The sequence below is a fragment of the Nothobranchius furzeri genome, chromosome 19, assembly GCF_043380555.1.
Source record: "Nothobranchius furzeri strain GRZ-AD chromosome 19, NfurGRZ-RIMD1, whole genome shotgun sequence".
NCBI classification, from domain to species: Eukaryota; Metazoa; Chordata; class Actinopteri; order Cyprinodontiformes; family Nothobranchiidae; genus Nothobranchius; species Nothobranchius furzeri.
The window spans coordinates 18524615-18537607 of NC_091759.1; positions in this window are offsets into that span (position 1 = coordinate 18524615).

The following is a 12993-nucleotide window of genomic DNA, read 5'->3' on the forward strand; positions in this document are numbered from 1 at the left end:
ATATGATATTATTTATACATTTTTAGCACACATACTATAGTATGATATTATTTTTACATTTTTTGGACACATACTAAAGTATGATATTATTTATACATTTTTAGGACACATACTAAAGTATGATATTATTTATACATTTTTAGGACACATACCTTAGTATGATATTATTTATACATTTTTAGGACACATACTATAATATGATATTATTTATACATTTTTAGGGCACATACCTTTGTATGATATTATTTATAAATTTTTAGGACACATACTATAATATGATATTATTTATACATTTTTAGGACACATACTATAGTATGCAATTATTTATACATTTTTAGGACACATACTGTAGTATGATATTATTTATACATTTTTTAGGATACATACCTTAGTATGATATTATTTATACATTTTTAGGACACATACTGTAGTATGACATTATTTATACATTTTTAGGACACATACTATAGTATGCAATTATTTTTACATTTTTTAGGACACATACTATAGTATGATATTATTTATAAATTTTGAGGACACATACCTTAGTATGATATTATTTATACATTTTTAGGACACATACTGTAGTATGATATTATTTACACATTTTTAGGACACATACTATAATATGATATTATTTATACATTTTTAGGACACATACCTTAGTATGATATTATTTATACATTTTTAGGACACATACTGTAGTATGACATTATTTATACATTTTTAGGACACATACTATAGTATGCAATTATTTTTACATTTTTTAGGACACATACTATAGTATGATATTATTTATAAATTTTGAGGACACATACTATAGTATGATATTATTTTTACATTTTTTGGACACATACTAAAGTATGATATTATTTATACATTTTTAGGACACATACTATAGTATGATATTATTTATACATTTTTAGGATACATACCTTAGTATGATATTATTTATACATTTTTAGGACACATACCTTAGTATGATATTATTTATACATTTTTAGGACACATACTATAATATGATATTATTTATACATTTTTAGGACACATACTATAGTATGCAATTATTTATACATTTTTAGGACACATACTGTAGTATGATATTATTTATACATTTTTAGGACACATACTATGATATGATATTATTTATACATTTTTAGGACACATACTATAGTATGATATTATTTTTACATTTTTTGGACACATACTAAAGTATGATATTATTTATACATTTTTAGGACACATACCTTAGTATGATATTATTTATACATTTTTAGGACACATACTATAATATGATATTATTTATACATTTTTAGGACACATACCTTAGTATGATATTATTTATACATTTTAGGACACATACTATAATATGATATTATTTATACATTTTTAGGACACATACTGTAGTATGATATTATTTATACATTTTTAGGACACATACTATAATATGATATTATTTATACATTTTTAGGACACATACTATAGTATGATATTATTTTTGATTTTTTTGGACACATACTAAAGTATGATATTATTTATACATTTTTAGGACACATACCTTAGTATGATATTATTTATACATTTTTAGGACACATACTGTAATATGACATTATTTATACATTATTAGGACACATACTATAGTATGCAATTTTTTTACATTTTTTAGGACACATACTATAGTATGATATTATTTATAAATTTTAAAACACATACTATAGTATGATATTATTTTTACATTTTTTGGACACATACTAAAGTATGATATTATTTATACATTTTTAGGACACATACTATAGTATGATATTATTTATACATTTTTAGGACACATACCTTAGTATTATATTATTTATACATTTTTAGGACACATACCTTAGTATGATATTATTTATACATTTTTAGGACACATAGTATAGTATGCAATTTTTTTTAACATTTTTTAGGACACATACTATAGTATGATATTATTTATACATTTTTTGGACACATACTAAAGTATGATATTATTTATACATTTTTAGGACACATACTGTAGTATGATATTATTTATACATTTTTAGGACACATACTATAATATGATATTATTTATACATTTTTAGGACACATACTATAGTATGATATTATTTTTACATTTTTTGGACACATACTAAAGTATGATATTATTTATACATTTTTAGGTCACATACTATAGTATGATATTATTTATACATTTTTAGGACACATACCTTAGTATGATATTATTTATACATTTTTAGGACACATACTATAATATGATATTATTTTAACATTTGGACACATACTGTAGTATGATATTATTTATACATTTTTAGGACACATACTATAATATGATATTATTTATACATTTTTAGGACACATACTATAGTATGATATTATTTTTACATTTTTTGGACACATACTAAAGTATGATATTATTTATACATTTTTAGGTCACATACTATAGTATGATATTATTTATACATTTTTAGGACACATACCTTAGTATGATATTATTTATACATTTTTAGGACACATACTATAATATGATATTATTTTAACATTTTTTGGACACATACTAAAGTATGATATTATTTATACATTTTTAGGACACATACTATAGTATGATATTATTTATACATTTTTAGGACACATACCTTAGTATGATATTATTTATACATTTTTAGGACACATACCTTAGTATGATATTATTTATACATTTTTAGGACACATACTATAATATGATATTATTTATACATTTTTAGGACACATACTATAATATGATATTATTTATACATTTTTAGCACACATACTATAGTATGATATTATTTTTACATTTTTTGGACACATACTAAAGTATGATATTATTTATACATTTTTAGGACACATACTAAAGTATGATATTATTTATACATTTTTAGGACACATACCTTAGTATGATATTATTTATACATTTTTAGGACACATACTATAATATGATATTATTTATACATTTTTAGGACACATACCTTTGTATGATATTATTTATACATTTTTAGGACACGTACTATAATATGATATTATTTATACATTTTAGGGACACATACTATAGTATGATATTATTTTTACATTTTTTGGACACATACTAAAGTATGATATTATTTATACATTTTTAGGACACATACCTTAGTATGATATTATTTATACATTTTTAGGACACATACTGTAGTATGATATTATTTATACATTTTTAGGACACATACTATAATATGATATTATTTATACATTTTTAGGACACACACCTTAGTATGATATTATTTATACATTTTTAGGACACATACTGTAGTATGACATTATTTATACATTTTTAGGACACATACTAAAGTATGATATTATTTATACATTTTTAGGACACATACTAAAGTATGATATTATTTATACATTTTTAGGACACATACTATAATATGATATCATTTTTACATTTTTTGGACACATACTAAAGTATGATATTATTTATACATTTTTAGGACACATACCTTAGTATGGTATTATTTATACATTTTTAGGACACATACTGTAGTATGATATTATTTATACATTTTTAGGACACATACTATAATATGATATTATTTATACATTTTTAGGACACATACTATAGTATGATATTATTTATACATTTTCAGGACACATACTATAATATGATATTATTTATACATTTTTAGGACACATACTATAGTATGCAATTATTTTTACATTTTTTGGACACATACTGTAGTATGATATTATTTATACATTTTTAGGACACATACCTTAGTATGATATTATTTATACATTTTTAGGACACATACTATAATATGATATTATATATACATTTTTAGGACACATACTATAGTATGATATTATTTTTACATTTTTTGGACACATACTAAGGTATGATATTATTTATACATTTTTATGACACATACTATAATATGACATTATTTTTACATTTTTAGGACACATACCTTAGTATGATATTATTTATACATTTTTAGGACACATACTATAATATGATATTATTTATACATTTTTAGGACACATACTATAGTATGCAATTATTTATACATTTTTAGGACACATACTGTAGTATGATATTATTTATACATTTTTAGGACACATACTATAATATGATATTATTTATACATTTTTAGGACACATACTATAGTATGATATTATTTATACATTTTTAGGACACATACCTTAGTATGATATTATTTATACATTTTTAGGACACATACTATAATATGATATTATTTATACATTTTTAGGACACATACTATAGTATGCAATTATTTATACATTTTTAGGACACATACCTTAGTATGATATTATTTATACATTTTTAGGACACATACTGTAGTATGACATTATTTATACATTTTTAGGACACATACTATAGTATGCAATTATTTTTACATTTTTTAGGACACATACTATAGTATGATATTATTTATAAATTTTGAGGACACATACTATATTATGATATTATTTTTACATTTTTTGGACACATACTAAAGTATGATATTATTTATACATTTTTAGGACACATACTATAGTATGATATTATTTATACATTTTTAGGACACATACCTTAGTATGATATTATTTATACATTTTTAGGACACATACCTTAGTATGATATTATTTATACATTTTTAGGACACATACCTTAGTATGATATTATTTATACATTTTTAGGACACATACTATAGTATGCAATTATTTATACATTTTTAGGACACATACTGTAGTATGATATTATTTATACATTTTTAGGACACATACTATAGTATGATATTATTTTTACATTTTTTGGACACATACTAAAGTATTATATTATTTATACATTTTTAGGACACATACCTTAGTATGATATTATTTATACATTTTTAGGACACATACTATAATATGATATTATTTATACATTTTTAGGACACATACCTTAGTATGATATTATTTATACATTTTAGGACACATACTATAATATGATATTATTTATACATTTTTAGGACACATACTGTAGTATGATATTATTTATACATTTTTAGGACACATACTATAATATGATATTATTTATACATTTTTAGGACACATACTATAGTATGATATTATTTTTACATTTTTTGGACACATACTAAAGTATGATATTATTTATACATTTTTAGGACACATACTGTAGTATGATATTATTTATACATTTTTAGGACACATACTATAATATGATATTATTTATACATTTTTAGGACACATACTATAGTATGATATTATTTTTACATTTTTTGGACACATACTAAAGTATGATATTATTTATACATTTTTAGGTCACATACTATAGTATGATATTATTTATACATTTTTAGGACACATACCTTAGTATGATATTATTTATACATTTTTAGGACACATACTATAATATGATATTATTTATACATTTTTAGGACACATACTATAGTATGATATTATTTTTACATTTTTTGGACACATACTAAAGTATGATATTATTTATACATTTTTAGGACACATACCTTAGTATGATATTATCTATACATTTTTAGGACACATACCTTAGTATGATATTATTTATACATTTTTAGGACACATACTATAATATGATATTATTTTAACATTTTTTGGACACATACTAAAGTATGATATTATTTATACATTTTTAGGACACATACCTTAGTATGATATTATTTATACATTTTTAGGACACATACCTTAGTATGATATTATTTATACATTTTTAGGACACATACCTTAGTATGATATTATTTATACATTTTTAGGACACATACTATAATATGATATTATTTTTACATTTTTTGGACACATACTAAAGTATGATATTGTTTATACATTTTTAGGACACATACCTTAGTATGATATTATTTATACCTTTTTAGGACACATACTATAATATGACATTATTTATACATTTTTAGGACACATACCTTAGTATGATATTATTTATACATTTTTAGGACACATAGTATAGTATGCAATTTTTTTAAACATTTTTTTGGACACATACTATAGTATGATATTATTTATACATTTTTAGGACACATACCTTAGTATGATATTATTTATACATTTTTAGGACACATACTATAATATGATATTATTTATACATTTTTAGGACACATACCTTAGTATGATATTATTTATACATTTTAGGACACATACTATAATATGATATTATTTATACATTTTTAGGACACATACTATAGTATGATATTATTTTTACATTTTTTGGACACATACTAAAGTATGATATTATTTATACATTTTTAGGACACATACGTATTATATTATTTATACATTTTTAGGACACATACTATAACATGATATTATTTATCCATTTTTAGGACACATACTATAGTATGATATTATTTTTACATTTTTTGGACACATACTAAAGTATGATATTATTTATACATTTTTAGGACACATACTATAGTATGATATTATTTATACATTTTTAGGACACATACCTTAGTATGATATTATTTATACATTTTTAGGACACATACTATAATATGATATTATTTTTACATTTTTTGGACACATACTAAAGTATGATATTATTTATACATTTTTAGGACACATACTATAGTATGATATTATTTATACATTTTTAGGACACATACCTTAGTATGATATTATTTATACATTTTTAGGACACATACCTTAGTATGATATTATTTATACATTTTTAGGACACATACTATAATATGATATTATTTATACATTTTTGGACACATACTATAGTATGATATTATTTTTACATTTTTTGGACACATACTAAAGTATGATATTATTTATACATTTTTAGGACACATACCTTAGTATGATATTATTTATACATTTTTAGGACACATACTATAATATGACATTATTTATACATTTTTAGGACACATACCTTAGTATGATATTATTTATACATTTTTAGGACACATACTATAATATGATATTATTTATACATTTTTAGGACACATACTATAGTATGCAATTATTTATACATTTTTAGGACACATACTGTAGTATGATATTATTTATACATTTTAGGACACATACTATAATATGATATTATTTATACATTTTTAGGACACATACTATAGTATGATATTATTTTTACATTTTTTGGACACATACTAAAGTATGATATTATTTATACATTTTTAGGACACATACCTTAGTATGATATTATCTATACATTTTTAGGACACATACTATAATATGATATTATTTATACATTTTTAGGACACATACCTTAGTATGATATTATTTATACATTTTTAGGACACATACTATAATATGATATTATTTATACATTTTTAGGACACATACTGTAGTATGATATTATTTATACATTTTTAGGACACATACTATAATATGATATTATTTATACATTTTTAGGACACATACTATAGTATGATATTATTTTTACATTTTTTGGACACATACTAAAGTATGATATTATTTATACATTTTTAGGACACATACCTTAGTATGATATTATTTATACATTTTTAGGACACATACTGTAGTATGACATTATTTATACATTTTTAGGACACAGACTATAGTATGCAATTATTTTTACATTTTTTAGGACACATACTATAGTATGATATTATTTATACATTTTTAGGACACATACCTTAGTATGATATTATTTATACATTTTTAGGACACATACCTTAGTATGATATTATTTATACATTTTTAGGACACATACCTTAGTATGATATTATTTATACATTTTTAGGACACATACTATAATATGATATTATTTATACATTTTTAGGACACATACTATAGTATGATATTATTTTTACATTTTTTGGACACATACTAAAGTATGATATTATTTATACATTTTAGGACACATACCTTAGTATGATATTATTTATACATTTTTAGGACACATACTGTAGTATGACATTATTTATACATTTTTAGGACACATACTATAGTATGCAATTATTTGTACATTTTTTAGGACACATACTATAGTATGATATTATTTTTACATTTTTTGGACACATACTAAAGTATGATATTATTTATACATTTTTAGGACACATACCTTAGTATGATATTATTTATACATTTTTATGACACATACTATAATATGATATTATTTATACATTTTTAGGACACATACCTTAGTATGATATTATTTATACATTTTTAGGACACATACTGTAGTATGATATTATTTATACATTTTTAGGACACATACTATAATATGATATTATTTATACATTTTTAGGACACATACTATAGTATGATATTATTTTTACATTTTTTGGACACATACTAAAGTATGATATTATTTATACATTTTTAGGACACATACCTTAGTATGATATTATTTATACATTTTTAGGACACATACTGTAGTATGACATTATTTATACATTTTTAGGACACATACTATAGTATGCAATTATTTTTACATTTTTTAGGACACATACTATAGTATGATATTATTTATACATTTTTAGGACACATATCTTAGTATGATATTATTTTTACATTTTTAGGACACATACCTTAGTATGATATTATTTATACATTTTTAGGACACATACCTTAGTATGATATTATTTATACATTTTTAGGACACATACTATAATATGATATTATTTATACATTTTTAGGACACATACTATAGTATGATATTATTTTTACATTTTTTGGACACATACTAAAGTATGATATTATTTATACATTTTTAGGACACATACCTTAGTATGATATTATTTATACATTTTTAGGACACATAGTGTAGTATGATATTATTTATACATTTTTAGGACACATACTTTAATATGATATTATTTATACATTTTTAGGACACATACTATAGTATGATATTATTTTTACATTTTTTGGACACATACTAAAGTATGATATTATTTATACATTTTTAGGACACATACCTTAGTATGATATTATTTATACATTTTTAGGACACATACTGTAGTATGATATTATTTATACATTTTTAGGACACATACTATAATATGATATTATTTATACATTTTTAGGACACATACCTTAGTATGATATTATTTATACATTTTTAGGACACATACCTTAGTATGATATTATTTATACATTTTTAGGACACATACTATAATTTGATATTATTTATACATTTTTAGGACACATTCCTTAGTATGATATTATTTATACATTTTTAGGACACATACTATAATAGGTTATTATTTATACATTTTTAGGACACATACCTTAGTATGATATTATTTATACATTTTTAGGACACATACTATAATATGATATTATTTATACATTTTTAGGACACATACCTTAGTATGATATTATTTATACATTTTAGGACACATACTATAATATGATATTATTTATACATTTTTAGGACACATACTATAGTGTGATATTATTTTTACATTTTTTGGACACATACTAAAGTATGATATTATTTATACATTTTTAGGACACATACGTATGATATTATTTATACATTTTTAGGACACATACTATAATATGATATTATTTATCCATTTTTAGGACACATACTATAGTATGATATTATTTTTACATTTTTTGGACACATACTAAAGTATGATATTATTTATACATTTTTAGGACACATACTATAGTATGATATTATTTATACATTTTTAGGACACATACCTTAGTATGATATTATTTATACATTTTTAGGACACATACTATAATATGATATTATTTTTACATTTTTTGGACACATACTAAAGTATGATATTATTTATACATTTTTAGGACACATACTATAGTATGATATTATTTATACATTTTTAGGACACATACCTTAGTATGATATTATTTATACATTTTTAGGACACATACCTTAGTATGATATTATTTATACATTTTTAGGACACATACTATAATATGATATTATTTATACATTTTTGGACACATACTATAGTATGATATTATTTTTACATTTTTTGGACACATACTAAAGTATGATATTATTTATACATTTTTAGGACACATACCTTAGTATGATATTATTTATACATTTTTAGGACACATACTATAATATGACATTATTTATACATTTTTAGGACACATACCTTAGTATGATATTATTTATACATTTTTAGGACACATACTATAATATGATATTATTTATACATTTTTAGGACACATACTATAGTATGCAATTATTTATACATTTTTAGGACACATACTGTAGTATGATATTATTTATACATTTTAGGACACATACTATAATATGATATTATTTATACATTTTTAGGACACATACTATAGTATGATATTATTTTTACATTTTTTGGACACATACTAAAGTATGATATTATTTATACATTTTTAGGACACATACCTTAGTATGATATTATCTATACATTTTTAGGACACATACTATAATATGATATTATTTATACATTTTTAGGACACATACCTTAGTATGATATTATTTATACATTTTTAGGACACATACTATAATATGATATTATTTATACATTTTTAGGACACATACTGTAGTATGATATTATTTATACATTTTTAGGACACATACTATAATATGATATTATTTATACATTTTTAGGACACATACTATAGTATGATATTATTTTTACATTTTTTGGACACATACTAAAGTATGATATTATTTATACATTTTTAGGACACATACCTTAGTATGATATTATTTATACATTTTTAGGACACATACTGTAGTATGACATTATTTATACATTTTTAGGACACATACTATAGTATGCAATTATTTTTACATTTTTTAGGACACATACTATAGTATGATATTATTTATACATTTTTAGGACACATACCTTAGTATGATATTATTTATACATTTTTAGGACACATACCTTAGTATGATATTATTTATACATTTTTAGGACACATACCTTAGTATGATATTATTTATACATTTTTAGGACACATACTATAATATGATATTATTTATACATTTTTAGGACACATACTATAGTATGATATTATTTTTACATTTTTTGGACACATACTAAAGTATGATATTATTTATACATTTTAGGACACATACCTTAGTATGATATTATTTATACATTTTTAGGACACATACTGTAGTATGACATTATTTATACATTTTTAGGACACATACTATAGTATGCAATTATTTGTACATTTTTTAGGACACATACTATAGTATGATATTATTTTTACATTTTTGGACACATACTAAAGTATGATATTATTTATACATTTTTAGGACACATACCTTAGTATGATATTATTTATACATTTTTATGACACATACTATAATATGATATTATTTATACATTTTTAGGACACATACCTTAGTATGATATTATTTATACATTTTTAGGACACATACTGTAGTATGATATTATTTATACATTTTTAGGACACATACTATAATATGATATTATTTATACATTTTTAGGACACATACTATAGTATGATATTATTTTTACATTTTTTGGACACATACTAAAGTATGATATTATTTATACATTTTTAGGACACATACCTTAGTATGATATTATTTATACATTTTTAGGACACATACTGTAGTATGACATTATTTATACATTTTTAGGACACATACTATAGTATGCAATTATTTTTACATTTTTTAGGACACATACTATAGTATGATATTATTTATACATTTTTAGGACACATACCTTAGTATGATATTATTTTTACATTTTTAGGACACATACCTTAGTATGATATTATTTATACATTTTTAGGACACATACCTTAGTATGATATTATTTATACATTTTTAGGACACATACTATAATATGATATTATTTATACATTTTTAGGACACATACTATAGTATGATATTATTTTTACATTTTTTGGACACATACTAAAGTATGATATTATTTATACATTTTTAGGACACATACCTTAGTATGATATTATTTATACATTTTTAGGACACATAGTGTAGTATGATATTATTTATACATTTTTTGGACACATACTTTAATATGATATTATTTATACATTTTTAGGACACATACTATAGTATGATATTATTTTTACATTTTTTGGACACATACTAAAGTATGATATTATTTATACATTTTTAGGACACATACCTTAGTATGATATTATTTATACATTTTTAGGACACATACTGTAGTACGATATTATTTATACATTTTTAGGACACATACTATAATATGATATTATTTATACATTTTTAGGACACATACCTTAGTATGATATTATTTATACATTTTTAGGACACATACCTTAGTATGATATTATTTATACATTTTTAGGACACATACTATAATTTGATATTATTTATACATTTTTAGGACACATTCCTTAGTATGATATTATTTATACATTTTTAGGACACATACTATAATAGGTTATTATTTATACATTTTTAGGACACATACCTTAGTATGATATTATTTATACATTTTTAGGACACATACTATTATATGATATTATTTATACATTTTTAGGACACATACTATAGTATGCAATTATTTATACATTTTTAGGACACATACTGTAGTATGATATTATTTATACATTTTAGGACACATACTATAATATGATATTTTTTATACATTTTTAGGACACATACTATAGTATGATATTATTTTTACATTTTTTGGACACATACTAAAGTATGATATTATTTATACATTTTTAGGACACATACCTTAGTATGATATTATTTATACATTTTTAGGACACATAATATAATATGATATTATTTATACATTTTTAGGACACATACCTTAGTATGATATTATTTATACATTTTTAGGATACATACTATAATATGATATTATTTATACATTTTTAGGACACATACTGTAGTATGATATTATTTATACATTTTTAGGACACATACTATAATATGATATTATTTATACATTTTTAGGACACATACTATAGTATGATATTATTTTT